The 19,215-nt window shown below is 40.0% G+C and overlaps 1 pseudogene; it reads right to left on the reverse strand.

Annotated features, from left to right (window-relative positions):
- Positions 1–3,907: 3,907 nt before the first annotated feature.
- On the reverse strand, positions 3,908–4,300 carry LOC123776724 (nuclear transport factor 2 pseudogene; annotated as a pseudogene).
- Between the last annotated feature and the right edge of the window lie 14,915 nt (positions 4,301–19,215).

Consider the following 19,215-nt stretch of genomic DNA (forward strand, 5'->3'; position numbering starts at 1 on the left):
CTAAGGCAAAATGTTCTATCCTTGTGGACATCAGTTAACTCACCTGCCTGCGAAGTAAACACCTGTTCTCTGTTTCGCAGGTATGCTGTGTTGATCAAGGGAGACCTGCCCCAGTGACAGCAGATTGACATCACGATAGAAGAGGGAATAGCGGGACATCTCTGCTCGCCCACTTCGAATGGCTACTAGCGGGTCAGGTTATTCATCTAATCCCCTTGACGTTGAGCTTCATTCTCTTTGTGACACGATGTATTAGTATCCATCCCACAGAGTTATGCCCTTATATTCAACATACGCTGATTCTTTCAACACATACTTGCCTATTGTGTGCCAAGTACTGATTTATATACGGAAATAATGATATATTAGAAATTGACTTTGAGGAAGACGTCGTCATCATTGCAACAGCTCATACTTGTTTTCTGCGGTTATAATGTATGTGGCTCTGTTCTCAGATGGATCAGCACATTCTGTCCTCCCATATTTCTACCTATACCATAGTGCCAGTAACACCATTGTATGGATGCAGAACTCAAGGCTCAGAGAGCTTAAGTGACTTGCATATTTTCACACAAAACCTGTTTGCCTTGATTATTATGAAATCTTTCTCATATCCACAGTGTACTCTAAAGATTTTGGGGTGGGAAGCTCCTAGGGGGCAGGGAGTGTAGACAGGGATATCCAGGCATAGGATATGGACCCCACTCCTGTTTTATATAATTATGTGAACAGATGGGAAAGGCTAATGACTTTTTGTCCCAGTTGCATTAAACAAGATTAAAGATGCTGACAAAGACTTGAGATCTGTGCTGAGGACCTCAGATCTCATTACCTCTATCCCAAGCCCCTGTCTTTGTCTTGACATCATTCTTCCGGTCTGTATTGTGGATTGCATGTGCCGGCGTGTATGTGTATGTGTGTGCACTGCTGTCTGGTTCTCCCAATGATGTCACAGTGTCCTGAGGCCAGCTCCCAGAAAGTTTTGCTTTCCTCTTTATAGGACCCTAGAATTGACTGCCGAATTTGGGTCTGCAGCTTGCCCTTTTAGGACCTGCTACTTAATTAACTGTTGATAGACCATCTGTGCTGTTCAGAGTTTCACATGGCACCTGCCGCGACTCACCTTGGAATCTTAACATTTAGAAATATTTATCTACTCATGAACAAGGTTCTCAGGTCAACACCAAGATCTGTGCATGAACCATTATAGGATTGTGTGTGTGTGGGGGGAAATGGCTGCATTTGATTAGTTTTAGTTTAGAATTGGGAAAGCTAAAAGCGTATAGGTTAATATAACTTGGAATTCTTCTGTTTGTCCTATAATCTTTCTATACAGAATCTGGGGCACAGCACTGCATTCAGGTTTCCCCTCACGTTGCTTTGTATTCAGTCTTATTGCTTTAATGCTGTTCAACTTCGAGTTCTGGCAATTGAAGAGAATAAGATATGCCGGCACGCTGCAAATATGTTTACTCCATTTTCAATATTACCAAAAAGATATTTATGGAAAACATACTGTTTTGTATATATTTTTCCTAAGTAGGTTGAATGATGTATTCTATTTGCACACCGAGGGTTTTTTGTAACGTAAGTCGTATCCCAAAACCGCTTGCCGTTGCCATCACTGTACAGAGAATATACATCATACATTTCCTTATGAGTAAGTCCTCAGTCTGTTAATGCAGTGAGCTAGTAACTGAGTGAACTGTCTCAAACAGGCACATATATAACAAATTAAAAACAAATATATGTATATACACACACAGACATACACAATGTGCTCCAGATTACCTTAAATCATACTGTGGGTCACGTCTGTTTGTATGAGTGGTTTTAAGAAATTGTAAACAAGAAATAATATAAATCTTTAGCTTTCCTGTGGAAAGGCTCTTGGATATACTACTATCTAATCAATTTGTTTCCTAATTTCTTAAAGCCAGTACATTTGAAACATTCTTCCTAATAAAAATAGACCATGACATTTGTCTATTTTCTTTTCAGAGAAAGAAGATACAAATCCCATCTGTAAAATGTAAATAGCTTATTTTAGAATGACTCAAACATGTTTGAGTAGCCATTGAAAATGAATTTTAAAGACTTTTCGAAGATTTTAATGACACTAGAAATTGATCATAAAGATGTATAATAATAATATTCAAAGTTCTGTATTGTTTTGTCACTTTCTTAAAAAAATAGACTTTCACTATTATCACTATGATAATAATATTATCATAATATTTCACATATTATACTATTTCGTAGTATCATGCTATGTAACTCTGAAAATCGTTGAGAACGTAAGTACTGTTATTGCTGTAACCCACGTGGTAACAGACACGAAGTTACCCAGCCCCATAATGCATCACTCTCGACAAACGTCAACTGAACAGAAGGAGAGTGGGAAGAAGTACGGCAGGACAGCGAGGATGCCAGTGACGAGGACAACAGGGATGTTGATCAAATCAACAACAAAAAAAGTAAGGTATCATCTTAAAAGAAATGTGGTGCTTAGGAAATTGCTATGTGACACTAAAGAAAACTAGTTTCTAACAAGTCTGGGTTTTTTAAAGATGAAAGTGGTGGTTTTTGTTTTTGTTTTTTTTCTTTTTCCTGAGTCCATTTGGTGTACCTGAACTTTGACCTGACAGAACTTCTAGGTTTTTAGAAGGACTTAGCCAATCAGCCACTATTTTGATAAATTATGACAAAAGCTTTTGATCAGCGTTATTAAAGGGCAAGGTGCTTCTCTTGCTGCTTTGGGGAACTTTTGGGTTCAGGTAGATGCTCTCTGACCAGATACACGCCTACACCCTAGTCCTTTTATTTACTATTGGAAGTGGTTTTTCTAAACAAATTTTCTTCAATTTTCCCTAAGCTGTCTCTAAACTTCTTATAATTTTAAAAGCACAATTAAAAGCGGTCTTGGGATTCTGAGCTTTATGTTACAGAGAAGACTCGTACTGTAATTCTAAGGTGAAAATATACTGTAACAATGCACTATCTTCTTATAGTGAACACCTGGGGGGATTTCTTTAGTATTGCTAGAGAATTGTTTAGCCTCTTATTCCTACTAGTTTCAGAAAATAAATTTAAATAGTGAAAACTATTTAAACAGTACAAAGGTTTACTTTTCTTGGTTTTCTTCTTCCTTAATAGACCATTCCTTTTTAAAAACTATTTTTGGTTTTTCATTTACTTGCAGACATTGTTGGGGAAAGAGGCATTGAAAGAACATTACCTACACTGGAAAAGAAAATGTAAGAGTTTAAGTTATCTGGGACGGGCACTAAAGGGGAGGACACAGGACAGTAAAATGATCAAGCACTTACTTCCCTTTCAGGGTCCATCAGACCCGGGTTTGAATTCCGGCTCTTCTGCTTAGAAGCAGTATTCCCTGGAGTAATTGAATTAACTTGCATTTGATGAGCCTGAAATGACAGTAAATATGGTTATTTATCCAGCAGAGATGTTACCACATTCTTTGTTTTGCTGGGATTGGGTTTGTTTTGTCTTTTTTTTTTTCTTAAGAAAATTTCAAGTTTTGTTTTGTATAATATGGCATCGAAACCTCAGAATAAACCAGGACCTGGGCAGTGAGGCGGAGACTTTCTCCTTCACATTTTTGGGTTACTGAGCAACTTGTCAGTAGATTGAAACAAAACAAACAAAAGACAACCTTTTGCGTTACTTAAGTCTTCCCAAGGCAGGCTCTGGAACAACACAACCTTTGGTCAGATGCAAGCAATCCGGCATCCGAACCTCAGGCGGGACACCCGGAGTAGCTGCGCCGGTTCCCACGGCTGCCCTGAGCTTTTGTGCTGGTATGCGGAGCATCTGGACACTTGTGAATAGTGTCAGGAAGAGGAGGAGGAGGAAAGAGCAAGAATGGTAGGCTGGGAGGAGGAGGTCAGCCAAAGTTGCACAGGGCAAGCCTGAACATCCGTTGATGCAAACCCATGCACCATTGATGTTCTTTAGGGGAACATCTGGTGGAAGCCCATGCTGGGGTCTTCATCACCTTGAGCGGGCCAGTGACTATGCCGATGATGCTCCCGTCTCGCTGGGCTGATGGTCCCGCGCTGTGGTGCTGTGCTGGATTTCCTGCAACAGAAGGCTAGGCAACTTCTCCACAATGGCAGCTTTCCCCTGGGATTGCTCTCCCTCTCATGTACGGAGATGCGTGTAAGGCATGATGCATCAATATAAATTGCACCTATGGGGTTCTGGCGTTATGAAATCACTCGTAGTAATGCTGAATGAAGCTGAATCCAGTCCGCTCCCAAACTGACTGGATTCCCATTATGGATCACCACTGGGCCTCGCCTGAGACACACTGTTGACTCCAGAGTGGGCCAGATGGCCCTTGCCCATCCCCGGATCCTTGGCAAGCCAGTGCAGGATGTGGGGCTGGGCGGTGGTCAATTGGTAGAACTGGTGGGACGACTTGGGCAGGCTGGGCTAGACCACACGGGGAGGGCCTGGAGATCCCCCATCTGGGTGGTCTGGCACAGGGGAGAAAGGCTGGGCCCCTGCACAGTATGGTGGGATAGGTGCCCGGCTGTCCCTCTTGTTTCCCCCAATAAACCTGGCTCTGCCTAGCTTTTGGGGGATGGGGCCCAGGAATGCACAGTGGGGGCTCCAGGTGGCCCCTCATGGCTCCTTCCACCCAACCCATCCCCCGAGCGCTAGCCCCAGCACTCTCCCAGGGGCTGACATGGATTGGCAATTTTTTATTACCTGTTATGCATTGCATAAAATATCTAATGGAACTGGTGGTACAATATGATGACTTGAGATGACAAATAAATAGAAGGTAATTTTTTTGATAGAATGTACAGTCGGGCTGTGGTGAAGATTATCAAAGCAATGACCTGATTTCATTCAGAAACTTCTAGATGTACCCCAAAGGAGGAATTGGAAGACATTAAGAAACTGAGTTATCTATTGGCTACAGGTTGACTCATGGAAGAAATGGCAAAGATGGAGAATTAATGTCCTAATCCTAATGTGTCAATTTCCCTTCAAGTAGAAAACAGTATGTGGTTAACTGTGAATCTCCTTGTGTTCAAAGAAGAAAGTTCCAAGTGTGGGGGATGATCATGCTCAGAATCTCACCTCTTTGAGGGGAAAAGGGCCCAAGTCAATCCCTAAAGAGAAGCATTTTAATGAGTTAAGTTTAAAAATGCGAATTGCTATAGCACTAAGAAGTGAGAACTGAAAATTAGAAATGGAGAGAATTCAAAGCTTTTTTTATTTCCATAATAGGTCAACTCTTTGTTCTTCTTTTGGGGCCCTATCCTCTTGGGTCTTCCTTTTGGGTTGTATCGTTCTGCTCACCTCTCCCTGGGAAGCCAGTATGTTTGGTGAAGAAAAAGGATGAAGGTCTCCTCTCCTTGAGAGTTGCGGCCTGATATTTTTCCCACCTCTACCAGAAGGGTAAGTGTGTAACAAAGTAACAGACACAGAGATGGAGATTTGGGGCTGAAAACTCTTTTTGCACCTACTTTTTAGTCCACCGGGATCTGATCTTTCAACATTATCGAAGTGCTTCTCCAACTTAGCTGGCCATATGTGACAGAGTGTGCTGGTATCCTCAAAGCCATGTAATCAACGTGCTACATTTTCCTGAAAGATCAGTAGGTGGGGGAGAACCATTTATATCACAATGAATATGGACACGTTATGACAGAATAGTTGAAACTCACATAAATTTTTAGGATAGAAACAAGGCTTCAGGAGAATGTTACATGTTCAGTGTTATACATTAGACTTTGACTAGGGGTGATGGGGATGGTGTTAGGGAGGTCATGGAGGGGAGATGAGGGAAATGCTTGAAAGTCAATGTCCCATATTAACAAATGGTACACATTTGTCTATAGTGTACCCTTTAAACTACATCTATTGGGAACCCAAGTCATTGTCATGGCCAAGACAGAAATATTCATCCTGGTCACCATCATCATGACCAAATGTTATGTATGTAGTGATGCTTTGTAAAATATAAATCACAGAACGAATAGAAGATTTTCTTTTTTAAGATTTACTTATTTATTTGAAAGAGAGAGAGAATGGGAGCATGGGAGTGGGCAGAGGGAGAGGGAGAGAGAAATTTAAGCAGACTCCACGAGGGGCCCGATCCTAGGCTTGATCTCACCACCCTGAGATCATAACCTGAGCTGAAACCGAGTCCAACGCTCGACGCTTGACTGACTCTGCCACCCAGATGCCCTGAAGTTTGTTTTTTTTTTAATGGCTCATCTTTTGGTGCTTAATTTATAGCATTCTGGATTTGTTGATTTATGTTTGTTAGAGAGAACAGTGTTTAATTAAATATTTTTTATAGGACCTGTAAAAGTGTATAATTAGAATTTTTTCCTAAGAAAATTGGTTCTTTCCCTTTTGTAGTGCATTCTCAGATTAAACTGTAGCACATGAATGGGCATCTAGGACTCAGAAATAATGGAATTACAGTGCGGATAACAGTTTACTGTCCACAAGGTAAATCCACAATCGTTTGGATTAGTTTGTTTGTTTTCATCTGCTGATACTTCTCCATGAAGATTTTTATGAAACTTGTGGAAATAGAAAACTGGGAGAACTTCATTTGACAAGCAGATGCCTAAATTGTGTTTCTCTGCTCTTACAATGTTTATAATGCCTTAAATGTTTACACATGCATAAGGTACAGGAAATTCTCAAAACGGTAAGAATTTGTTTAGGCTGATCTAATTGGTTTATTGGCTTAGCGACAAGAGCTTTTGAAAAGCACATGTGGAACATCTTAAGGATTATTATTCTTTTTAAGTCCCAAGTAAAATGGAGACGGTAGTGTGTTTGACAAGTATCTCTCTGAACTAAACAGGCACCACCGCGCCAATGTTCTTGCCTTCTAAGAATATGGTGCGTGTGAAGGATTAACATCCGTCTCTTACAACTCAATATCTCCACGTAGCTCATCTCACCTCTTTTATCACATTAATTGCCACCTAATGGCTCCTGAGTCTCTTTTGCTCTTCCACCTTCCCTGATCCGGCAGACAAATCTTTTTAAAAATAAATACCATTTGTATCATGTCATGCACGCCTTAGCCTTAGAACATGCATGAGCCCCTGTTCCCTACAATTTCAAGGCCAAACAATACCGTCTCTATTTTTCAACGTGTAAAGTGTCTGTTGTTTTTATGTTTATTATTTATGCTCCTATTGGTGGATCTATAGTTAAAGACAGTGTTTTTATTTTCTTTTACTATAAATAAGAACATAGTCTCTGCTTAAAATTGTTATTAATGCACATAAAATTTACAGGTGTGGGGTCTTCCCTAATACACGTCAGATCTGTGAATTTATATAGAATTTGTATATAGATATGTATGTATATGTATATATGTATACTTGTGTTTAAATTACATATATAGGGGCGCCTGGGTAGCGCAGTCGTTAAGCGTCTGCCTTCGGCTCAGGGCGTGATCCCGGCGTTTCGGGATCGAGTCCCACATTGGGCTCCTCCGCTAGGAGCCTGCTTCTTCCTCTCCCACTCCCCTTGCTTGTGTTCCCTCTCTCGCTGGCTGTCTCTCTGTCACATAAATAAATAAAAAATCTTTAAAAAAAATAATAAATAAATTACATATATATACATTATATGTGTATACACACACACACACACACACACACAATTCAATCATAAATTTCTTGTAACTGATGAACAGTCACGAACTAAAAGAGTATGACTTCAGACAGCAATGAGCAAGATTGCTAATGAAAGTGTAAGGCTGAGCCCAATAAATGGTTTGCTAAAAATGCTTACCTGGTAACAGGTGTGGCCATTAGCTTTCTGTGTATTCACTATAATCATTTTATTGATATACGTATAGAATGCCTTATTGGAAACACTTGCTAGAATATTTGACCTCTCCGAGGTTGTAGAATGTTTTTTAGTCATCGATAGTTGCAATGTAAATTAGAAAAGAATAAAATTAAAACATGTAAATGCTTTTAGTTCCTGAAAATTTGATTTTTTTTTTTTTTTTTTTTTTAGTTTTTGAGGTTGATTTCCTGGTACTTATACTGTTTTCTTATCCTTTATTGCAGTGAATGTAAGGGATGGAATAAACATAAGGGAGTTGGATAGATCAGTAGAAACATTAACTTAAATAAAACCATTTATTTCTCGCTCATCTAGTAGTGTTTCATGAATTTTATGTGCTAAGTTCTTTCAAAAAAAACCCAATATACTAAAATTTAGGAAATGCGAATTGCAGATGAGGCTGTCATCATCATAATTCCTGCTGTTCAAGAAAAATTACATCGAAGTTGGAAAATAATTATATTTTGTTACATTCAATGATCACAATCATAGTAGATTGTGTAGTAGATATCTGTAGGTATCTGTATATAACCCTATATAGATATCTACAGAAATATATATTTGGTCATTTGCAGCTGTGAGATGGGATATTTGTTCTTTGAAAACTTTAAAAACACATTAAAGTCTATTGGTGATTCAGCTGAGACATCTGCAAATGCACATATGTAAATGGGTATGCAGCATGTATCAGGCATTGCATTATTTAACAAGTTTGAAAATTCATTGTTCACACTAAACTCCGTAGGTGTTAACAGTTTAGTTGATATTTTTAGTTCAATTGGCCAGTATGTATCCTCTTCATGGCTCTTCCACAGGATAATTTTTTTTTTCCTAATTTAAACACAAGTACATTTTCGTTGTTTAGCATTTGTGAAGTATATATAGTTTTTTCAAATAGGCACACTACAGAGTCTACAATGTGGTGTATTTTTGTCAATATTTAGAAATATTTATAGACAGAGCAGAAAGCATAACAAATAAAACCAAAGACTCTCCCACTCTTATGTAAACTTGATAAGAAAACAGGCTTTTCAATTTCGTTTATATCTAGCAACTTAGAAAGGGTATCTTTTAGATACTTAATAGGTATCTGTTGAAGGGGAAAGAAAGGCCTGACATCTTCTGCTTTATGAAATAGTTGGGGTCTGATGGGCTGTTCTTAGTGCTGGCACCTGATGATGCCTTATCAAGGGACCCCATGCCGTTTAGCAAAAAAAAAAAAAACCCATCTGTTTCAGCCCCCTGTGTTCTTTTTCAAGGAAATTATTGAGGATTTAAAAGTCTGACCACATTGGAACAAAGATTTAATGATAAACTTTTAGATATAGTGTCAAGACAATGAGCAAGATCATTTGAACTAGGAGCATGACCTTCCAAATGACATAATACCACTTGATGTAAGTACTTGTGCCCTGTATGAACCTGTGATTAGAATAAATGCTCTCAAATGTTCTAGGAAAAAAGTTAATTTTTTTTTTTCTCACTGAAAGCTTGACAATGAACTTGAGACATGTAAATATCCGAGTGAATAAGAAGGTAGACTTATGCAGCCCTGGCAGGTTTCTCTCTCTTTGGAATCTCCATACATCATGGAGAAAGAGAAAACAAGGAACAAATGTATGGCTGTGATACCTGCTTTTGGAAAGTTCTAGTTATAGCTTTGAGCACAGCAGGTAGAATATGGCTACTGGTTAAGAAAACCTGGTAATATCTGATCGTGAGTTTCCACTGGATCCATCTCTTGTCATTAAATACCAGATTCCCTGTGGAGTAGGTCAAGGATTTCCAAGAGATGCTAGAACAGATATGTGAGAACACAGTTGGAAGAGATAAAACCTTACTTTCAAAGATAACACCCATATCAGATCAAAGGTTGTTCCCATGCAGAGAATTTGGGGATCTACATGTTGTAAATCTCAGCTAATGACTGACCATGAGTACATAAAAGATATTTTAATAATGACAAAATTAGGATAATAAGACCATCTATTTCACAGAATTACTCTGAGTATCAATTAAGCTAATTAAGTTAAATAACACAGACCACAGAGTCTCCATCCCAGTCTGTCTCAATCTTAAGAGCATTATATGACCCAGTTCCAAGTTCTACTATCTAAGAAGGGATTTATGTCCAGGATGTTAACTTGGGGCATGCAGTTAAAAGAGGCCTTTACTACATCTTGGCACCTCAGTGAATCTCGTATTCCTAGGGAAGATAGATGAAAGTTATGTTCGTAGAGTCAAAATTATCAACAGCTCACCAAAGTCACCAGCGGCTACCATTAGGCAATTAAATGTGTATTCGCTTCCCACATCGTCTGAGAGTCTTCAGAAGGCCCTGAGACATTAGGATAAACCAAGAAGGACACATACAGGTTTTGGAAATAATCAGCTATCAAAGAAGCTGTTAAAAGAGCTATACAAAAGAAATACATAGAATGATTTCTGAGAACACAGCAGAGAATATTAGCTTTTGCCCAGGAAAAGAAGTAGGGTCAGGAGATGCTTTCACGTTTCAAAAACAGTGAGTAAGTGTTTCTACAAAGACTAAGGAATAACAGTGTCAGGGGTTTGGTCCTTTGGGAAGGTTCGGGTAAGACACTATTGTTATAGTGTAGTGTATTTTGGGGGACAATGGCAAAGAACAGAGCTGAAAAGATGGGCATGGTCTGACATCTGAGGGTCTTGTGTGCCAAGCTAGGGGTTAGCCTTATTGTGTTCTAAATCATAAAGAGCGTTAAAGAATTTGGAGCAGAGGACAACTAGGATTGGATCTGGATTTTGTCAAGAGCGCTCTCAGTGATGTGAAAAATAATACCTAGGTAGGTGGGATGGGGGGCAGGGAAAATAGTTGGAAGTTTGTTGCATCTGTTTGGTCTGGAAGTGATGGAGTTTGAATCAAAGCAGTGTGAGTTCGTATGGAAGAAGGCTCCTGGGAATTATAGTCTCTTGGGTCAGAAATGATGTGTCCAGCTAAAATTCAGGGTTTCATTAAGGAAGAAGAGGAGAAGTAATAGTGGGGCGAGTAAGTCACGTTCTCTGCCATTGTCAACAAGAACTAGTCAATGACACCAGAAATAATTTTTCCGCCCACCCTTCCCACAGTTGGGGCCTCTCCTAAACTGACGGTCTGGCCCAACGTGACAACATTTACATTGGAGTGCTACATGACCGTAATTCCAATGTTTTTAAACTTGGGGTTTGAAAGTTTGTCTTGGCAGATTTCCCTCGGTTTGGGTTTGGTTTGTTTGGCTAGAAAGTGGCATATTCAGACAGGCTTAAATCCCAACCGTAGCAAACACAATCTTCGGCTTTTCGGATTCTATAGTTCAACACACCAGTGATCCTAGGTAGACAGCTCTGGATTACACGTGGGACGTGCTGGCAAGATGTGGGAGTTAGGTCATGAATATAGCATCGTTGGCTGCCTGGCGGAGGGGTAGAAAGAAAATCGTGTCTGGAGTCTGGAAACGTGGTGCAGGCCTGACTGTGCCACTTACTTCTTGTTATTCCCTAGAGGAAAATACATCAAATGTAAGTTTTTGGATACACTGCAAAATAGTTCCATTTTAGACAAACTTCCTAACCCATCACCCACCCATTTCTTTCTCATTTCACGTTCACGATCCAGGAGACGTACACAGGCAAAGCATACTTCCGCCTTGTGTCTGTATCCTCTGCTTATCTTCTTGACTAAAGCAGCCTTGTTGATAATTTAAAATATTTTCTGGGTATTTATATGTATATGGTGTTCCTGGCTTCAATAAAACGATTACTGGCATTTGATAATTTAATGAATCTCTATTTTTCCTGGAACTGAGAACATTGATGTTGCAAGGGAAATGATTATGAATGTTTCATTAAAAGAAAATCCGGTAATCAAATAAAATATAGAATGAAGAGAAGTGCATATAGCTCGGTGTACTGGAGGTACATACTGTCTTTCAGCAGAAAGCCATCTGTTAAGAAAAAAATAACCAGCAGTTGTCACCCTGACGACTCTTTGGTCCAAAGGCGTCTAGGACTGATAAATGGTCATTACAGCTAAGCTACTCTTGTCTTGGAGCTCGTAGAACTCTTCCGGAAGCTGGGAAGAATATCAGTCATCTCCTTTCCCTGGGTTGTGAGGAGTAAATAAAACAGTGTATATAAAAGCATATTGGATATTCTAAGTAAAATACAAATGTTTATGATTATTCTTCTCATCTGAGGAGACAGAATTTCCATTAGTTAGAAGGGCTCGAAGTGGCTTCAGGAGGCTGTTTCTTGAGGCGGAGCTGGCCATATGCATAGAATTTGGGGGTTTGACTCATAGATGATACAAATGGGTAACCTTGCTTCAATTGCCCAAGGAAAGACATCCGTCTCACTAAGGGGACTGGGTAATGGGGCTATAAAACACGCTTGTGGACGGGTCTAGTGAGAAATATGAAAGTTGAAATGGACAAGGAAAATTACCGATTGCAGCCCAAGATGCTTGCTTTAAAAATTGCACAGGAGATATTGATCTGACCAAGAATGGCAAGAAAAATACATGGGAGCTGCATATATGTGTGTGTATATACATATATATACACACACATATATATATATGTATGTATATGCATATTCTATTTATCTCTGTGGCAGAGTAGAAAAGGAAAAAAGATTAGCATCTGACATATAAAATAACCCTACAAATGTGATTTACCCACAGAGCACTGTTTGTGTTTGAGTGATTTAATTATGCATTTAATGCTAGATGCTATGGTATTCATTTGATAGGCAATCTAACATTCACATATAAACTGTAACTGTTAGATCATTGTAATCAATCCTCTGAAACGATACTAACTTATTTTTTTCCCTGCAAGTTCTTCGCATACTCAGTACATGCAATTCGAGTTTAAAGGTTGCATTTTCCTCTGGCAGTAACTGGTTTTTTTAGAAAAATATCTCAGGAAATATGCCAATTTCTTTATAAACATTATCTCTTTTTATTCCCCCAAAGGATCACGTAAAGTGAGTACTATCTCCACCCTCAGTTTGCAGGGGCAAGTGAGTCTCAGGCAGTGAAACGAGCATCCTCAGGTCACATGGGCTGGCTATACAGAACCGGAAGTGACCTTGGTCTGCCTGACATCAAACCCCTGCTCTCAGGAAATTTACCATACTGATGCTAATGGGTTGCTATCAGCTCAAAGAGGAACTTCTACACTTATCTGTGCGGTTTTGTTTTCATTTTTAAAATTTCCAGCCCATTGAGGACTCTTACTTTTGTAAAATACCATATAATGTTACAGCAAAGTCAAATTGCTATAAAAGTTTCGAAATGCTTCACTTTCTACCCTTAACTCATTATAATTTGATCATAAACTGTTCACAAACTGGTTCCAATCTCCTTTCAGTAGCATGGAATTAAATTCCAATTTGGGATTTCTTAGATCTCACTTTCTAGAAGTTTCTGGTGTCATTGAATTCAAGATGTGGAGAGAGTTTCCACAGCAAAGTGATTATTTTCACCTTTTGTCATAAATGACACCAAATGTCTAATATAATTTGAGAGCACTAGGAAGTTTTATTATCATACCCCCCAAAATAGCCCTCCCAGAGAAACCCTCTCGGTTTTATGAGCTTTATATATGGTGCATTGTAAAACAGGAAAGTTTATAAAATGTTTCCGTTTTTGCTTAGATATGTGTTTCATCATTATCCAAAATGTTATGGGGTGGCTTTAGGGTTTATGGTATTATTTGCAACAGGACTAAGAATCTGGCGTTTTATGCTACAGTTGTGTTTCTTTCTTGATTCTTAGAATTCACTTTTCCTTCCAATAACTTGACCAAAGTCTAAAGTTTGGTAAGATTCCCCTTCATATGAGGTGGACAAGCAAGAGGACTAAGTGTCTCTTTAGACATGCCTACCAGTATTTCTAGCAAGTCTAAAGTGAAACACGTCCAGCGGGCTCTCTCTGGGTTTCCATCTTGAGTTGGGTAAATATTGGCAAACAGAAATGGTGCTGTTCTCTTTAACCAAATATATTGGCTAAGAGAGGGTTATCATTTATCTAACTCCATCCAAGATGGGCAATCTTCTATGACCACAGGGGACAGGAGGAAATTTAATGAGTGCAGACTTCTGGGAGTAAAACAAAAGATCCCGGTGGGGCCTCAGCTGAATGGAAAGCACTTACCCCTGTGAAGGCATTGCGGTCAATATTGTAAAGCTCTGTATGAAGCAAGCAAAACAGTCTCTGGGCTGCCTTTCTACTTCCGTCCTCTGTCCACATCAGCAGCGTGAATGTTTCAAAGCTTTAAAATACAATAAAAGCTAATTCCAAACTTTTCAGCTTCATCCAATATAAAAATGGTTTTAATTTTCTGATTTATAAGCTACTTACACAGGTCTCCCCCCAGCAACTAAAATTCTCCTGGTTTTGAGGACCAGGTGGAGGAGAGGGGAGAAAATGTAAATAAGAAGCAGAAAATGAATGCTGTGGCAGAGCCTCAAATCCACTGAGGCTGGGGTGGTGGTTTGTGTGGGAGGGAGGGAGGGCGGCCTCACCGAGGACTGGCTTCGCAAGGGAGACGTAAGCCGTGTTGAAGAAGGGTTCTACTCCTGGCTAAGATTCAGTGAATTCATACTGTGTCAAGCACGGTGCTAGGCGTTTTGCATGGGATGTTCTCAGTCATTACTTTCAACAACTTTATGAAGCAGTTACTCTCAGTTTCTCCTGAGGTGAACTGGGTTTTCATTAGGGGGGTTTAAGCACATTTGGACTCTTTGGTACATCGTTACCATATTTACACGCATAATTCATAACTTCTTAGAGCAAATATTGGGCATGGAAGAGAGTTTTTATGCATTTTAAGTGTTCTTATTTACCTAATGACTTTGTTTTGTGTTTATTTCTCTAGTTGCTGTGAGATCCTCCAGGGAAGGGCTTGTCTCTGTTCTCGTTGGAACCCCTGAGAACGTATGCTTTGTGGGGGCGGAGGCTTTCCTGTCTAGTTCATGGATGTATCCCTGTGAATAGAACAGCATCTGCCTCATACCAGGAGCTCAGTGAACATTTCCAAATGAGTAAGTGGAATTTCCAAATGAATTGTTCCCATTTTACAGGTGAGGATGGAAAGATTTAGTAACCTGATTAGGGTTACATGACTCAGTCTGAATAAAAACCACTGCTCTTAACAATTATGTTAATCTCCGTGCAACGAGGAAACATTCATCAGAATAATTATTCGTGTGAATCTGGACTCGGGGTAGATGATCCCGGCCTCAGCAAGGAGAATGGTTGGCCGTGTGGGGTCTGGGGTATGATGGGCACTGAGCTAGAACTGAGTGACTCTAATAAAAGATGGCGGGAGGTCAGACAGACACCCTCCAGGACACATTGACAGTCGGGGATAAGAGAAAGGTAGTCACAGATGACCTTAAAGCTTCTAGAATTGGAGACTGAATTTTTGCAGGAGTGTTCAGAAATTTCTTCTTCATCCCTGACCGAAGACCAGGCCCCTCCTTGACTGTATGACCTCTACAGCGGGAATGCCATGTAGGAAAGGAACAAAAGAAGGACATCTCCCCCTGCCCGGCTGAGTCAAGCTTGAGAATTGCAGGACTTGCAGGGGCTCGTCCTCCTCATGGCCAGTTTGAGGAACGGGCGAGAAAAGAGAATATAGATGAACAGTCCCTCTCTTAGGGTAGCTCAGAGCAGCGGTCCTAACTCACCTTCCCACTCCAGCCCCAAGAGCAAGTACAGGTCTGCACCTGAGAAGAAGTTGACCCCAGTTACCCATGTTCATTCCCCCTCTGAGGGTCAGCCTGTGTGTTCATGGTGCTTTCCCTTCCTGTTGTTGTCGCTTTAAAACATATCGTCTTTCGGCTGGTCCGAGTGCGGTGGTGTTTCCAATTAACTGATCACAGCCAGTTACAGATCTCTGTTCCTTCTCCACTCCTCCTGCTTCGCTTGACTAGCCTTAGAAAAACAAAAACAAAGACCATATCATCTTTCACTTTTTAGCAGTTGTCTTAGTGTTACTCTCTAGGTGTATGTTTTGATTTTTAGTGGGTCATAAGCAATTTAAAAAGACCATATTTTTTTATCCTTATGTATCTCTATGTTTTGGATCTCTTAGCATTTGTACTACAGTCATCATATGCTCTCTGTGCTCAAATAATGTTGTGACGATACAGCAGTAATAGCTTCTCAATTGAATATTTATTCATGGTGAGAGGTAGGTAGGTAGATAGATACATAGATAGGTAGACAGAAAAAGAGAGATGATGGATAGATAAAGGGAGTTTATAGACAGATGACAGCTAAATAGTGAGAGAGAGAGAGAGAGAGAGAGACGCGATAGAGCTCTGTATCTTTGTGACACAGCTGCATGGATAGGTAGCTGAGATAGCCCAGCGTGACCCTTCCCAGTGAATAATTCCTACCTGGTAGACAATTAGCTACCTTTGAGGAGGTGACCCGTCTATCTTTAAGACAGTAGGGGTCATTGCTGAAAAAAGGTGAACTTATTCTTGTTTCTGAAAGAACAAACTGTTCTCCTAAGTGTGAGCAATTTATTTCCAGGGACTGGATTACTCATTGGAAGTATGAGACACGCAGTACACATCTATAAGCTGATGTGGGGACACTAGACAAGGTAGAGCTTGGACTTTCTCAGAGCCTACATTCTGGAAAGCACCTATTTGAAATTCACTGGAGATTCTAACGAAAAATAATACATAATTAGGAGATTTAGGAGTCAGATTAATGGTGTAACAGGACTATCAGGACTCTGGGAAATCTTCCTCTCTGCCTCTAACAATTTTGTTATGCTGAAGTATTACTGATTTAATGTCACAGGATCAGAGCTCTGTATCACATTGAAATATAATATGTAATGAACCTTAATGCCAGACGTAGCCTTTATCACAAAAGCCTCATGGACATTGAATTGTAGGAGAATTTATTTTAGAGATAATATAAGCTTGAAAGCATGATTATTTGCTAAAAACATTATAATTCTAAGCTCAGTGATACTTTATGCCAATTAATGATTTCGGGATTATTTATTAGGGCATTTCAAGTTCACAGAAGTTTTAAGAGCCCAAAAAGTGTTTACTACGCTGTCATCTCAAAAGCAATAGAAGTGAAAGCAAAAGGAAATGCTTCAGCCACCTTCATTAAGAAGTTTATTGAACTGCTCGTTTCAACAGCAGGGTATAAACAGAGAAAACAGCCTCTAGAAATAAATATTAAAAGCTCATCTCCATAGACCTATAGGAGAGAACAGAGAGCTAACAACCTTTGATATAGCTTGGGAGACTATTCCTCAGCTGGAAATGCACCAAAGAAAACCTTTCTAAGAAAGAATTTTTTTTTTTTTTTGAGAACGAAACGGAAATTTTCTGAAAGCCTATTAAAACACTCAGTGTGAAATAATAGAAAAAATTAAAGGATGCGTCATAAAATAATACAGACTACTAAATCAGCAGGTTATAACAGAAAAGGAAAAATACACCTCAGTCATGTTAATAAAATGGGAAGTGAAATTAAACACTATAAATAAGATTTCCTAAGTCTTTAAAAAGAAAATGTTTCAAAGGGAACCATTTTTCTGAGGCCCGTTTCAAATAACTCCTCTTTCAATGAAATGCTATCATTCTGCAGCTCAGTCTGGCTTGGGGTCGTGACACGTGGGTGCTGGGCAGTGGTGTGGTAGAGAGATCAGGGTTTTGCACGGAAATGAAATCCGGTTCAGCTCCTGGTCCTATTTGGTGTTTTACGGCCTTGGACTATTACTTTATCCCCAGGATCTTGGATTTGCTATCTGAGGGTTGCATGAGGTCCATTTGAGCTGGTGATGAAAACGCGGGTTGTAGAAGTGGGGAGATCCGAGTTGGAATCTGCCATGACAACATTATGGGCGAGCAAGTTATCCTGTACAGAAGCCTGTCTCCTAATCTGTGAGAAGGTTGCTAACACACATCTCTCGTGTTTGCCATTAGCACCTGGTACGTAGCGCTCAATAGATCGGGGTCAGTGTGGCGTTGGTGATAGTGGCAGGAAAGATTAAGTGAGACACTAATACAAAGCTCTTGAAATCTGGCAAGTTATAGGTAAACAGGAATTCTCTTTCCCTGTCCTACTATGTTTAAGCAAGACATAAGGTCCTTAATGGCAAAGGCCAGCAGCTCCCATCATGCCTATTACATACAAATATTTGGTTAGTATCTGCTAAATTAATGACCAATTGAGTAACCACACACATGCTCTCTTTACGATCGTGCAGTATCTTGGAGTGTCTGATCCTTCTTGTGTCTTCCTTACCTTCTTTGAAAAGCAGAGCAACCCCATGAGCTAAGTATCACTGCTATATTTTCCCCATTTTTCAAACATGGGTAGGGTTCAGAAAAGCTACCGTATACTAACCGAGTGACGTAGCTGGTTAGTGGATCCAGTAATTCAGTGTGCTTTCTGTGATCACACACAAATTTTGGGGAAGTTCGAGAATTTTGTACAGAGAAGTTGCTGCTCACACATAAGAAACAGACCTCTTATAGGAACCCACCAAACTCCTCCAAAAAGATAGCTCTGGGAAACACACAGCATCGACAGCTCCACATCCCTCTTTGGAGGAGCCCCTAGAGCTTCATGGGCCACAGACAGCTTCCGAGGGCCATCTTCTCCAAAGATGCAGACAAACCCAGCGTGATTCTGCTCACTTTGTACAAAACTGGAAAGAACAAAACACAGGGGATCTGGATGTTCCTTTAATCGATTTCACACCTGGCCTCTAAAGTCAAACAAATGTTATGAGGCCAAAAAAGTGCAAAAGAATGGAAAGAGGATGCAAAACAGAAATGCTTCTATTTACTGAAGGGGCAATGCTCCTATTCACTGAATTGAACCGCAAAGAGCAGACAAGGATGTTCTCTCTCCTTTCCTCTCTCTCCTCTTCTTATTAACCTCGTTCTTTTCATGTTAAGTCAATTTGCAGAATTCCTGTCTCCTGACTCCCCACTTCCCTTCCTGTCTTAAGCTCTGAGGATTAATGTAGCTGGTGATCAGATCTGGGCAACCAAGGACCACAGGTGGCTTTTGCTTGTAAACAGAAAGCTAAGGTGGTTTTATTGTTTATATGGAAGTCATTGAGCAGATCAGTGGGTGGATTAGCTAGAAACTCTTCTTCCTGGGAAAGGTCAGACTTGTGCAAATAGGGAGGGCTCCTTGCAAGCTTGCTCTCGCTGCCTGGAAAACCCCACACCTGCCCGCCCTCACATCTCCTGGGATACAGGTCATCACCCCCATTTTATTAAAGGTAATTAATAATTATGTTATGGTGACTGCCTCTCTGATATTCTTAAAATGGAAAC

Source organism: Ursus americanus, chromosome 10 (assembly GCF_024610735.1).
Source record: "Ursus americanus isolate L20-20 chromosome 10, mUrsAme1.1.p, whole genome shotgun sequence".
NCBI classification, from domain to species: Eukaryota; Metazoa; Chordata; class Mammalia; order Carnivora; family Ursidae; genus Ursus; species Ursus americanus.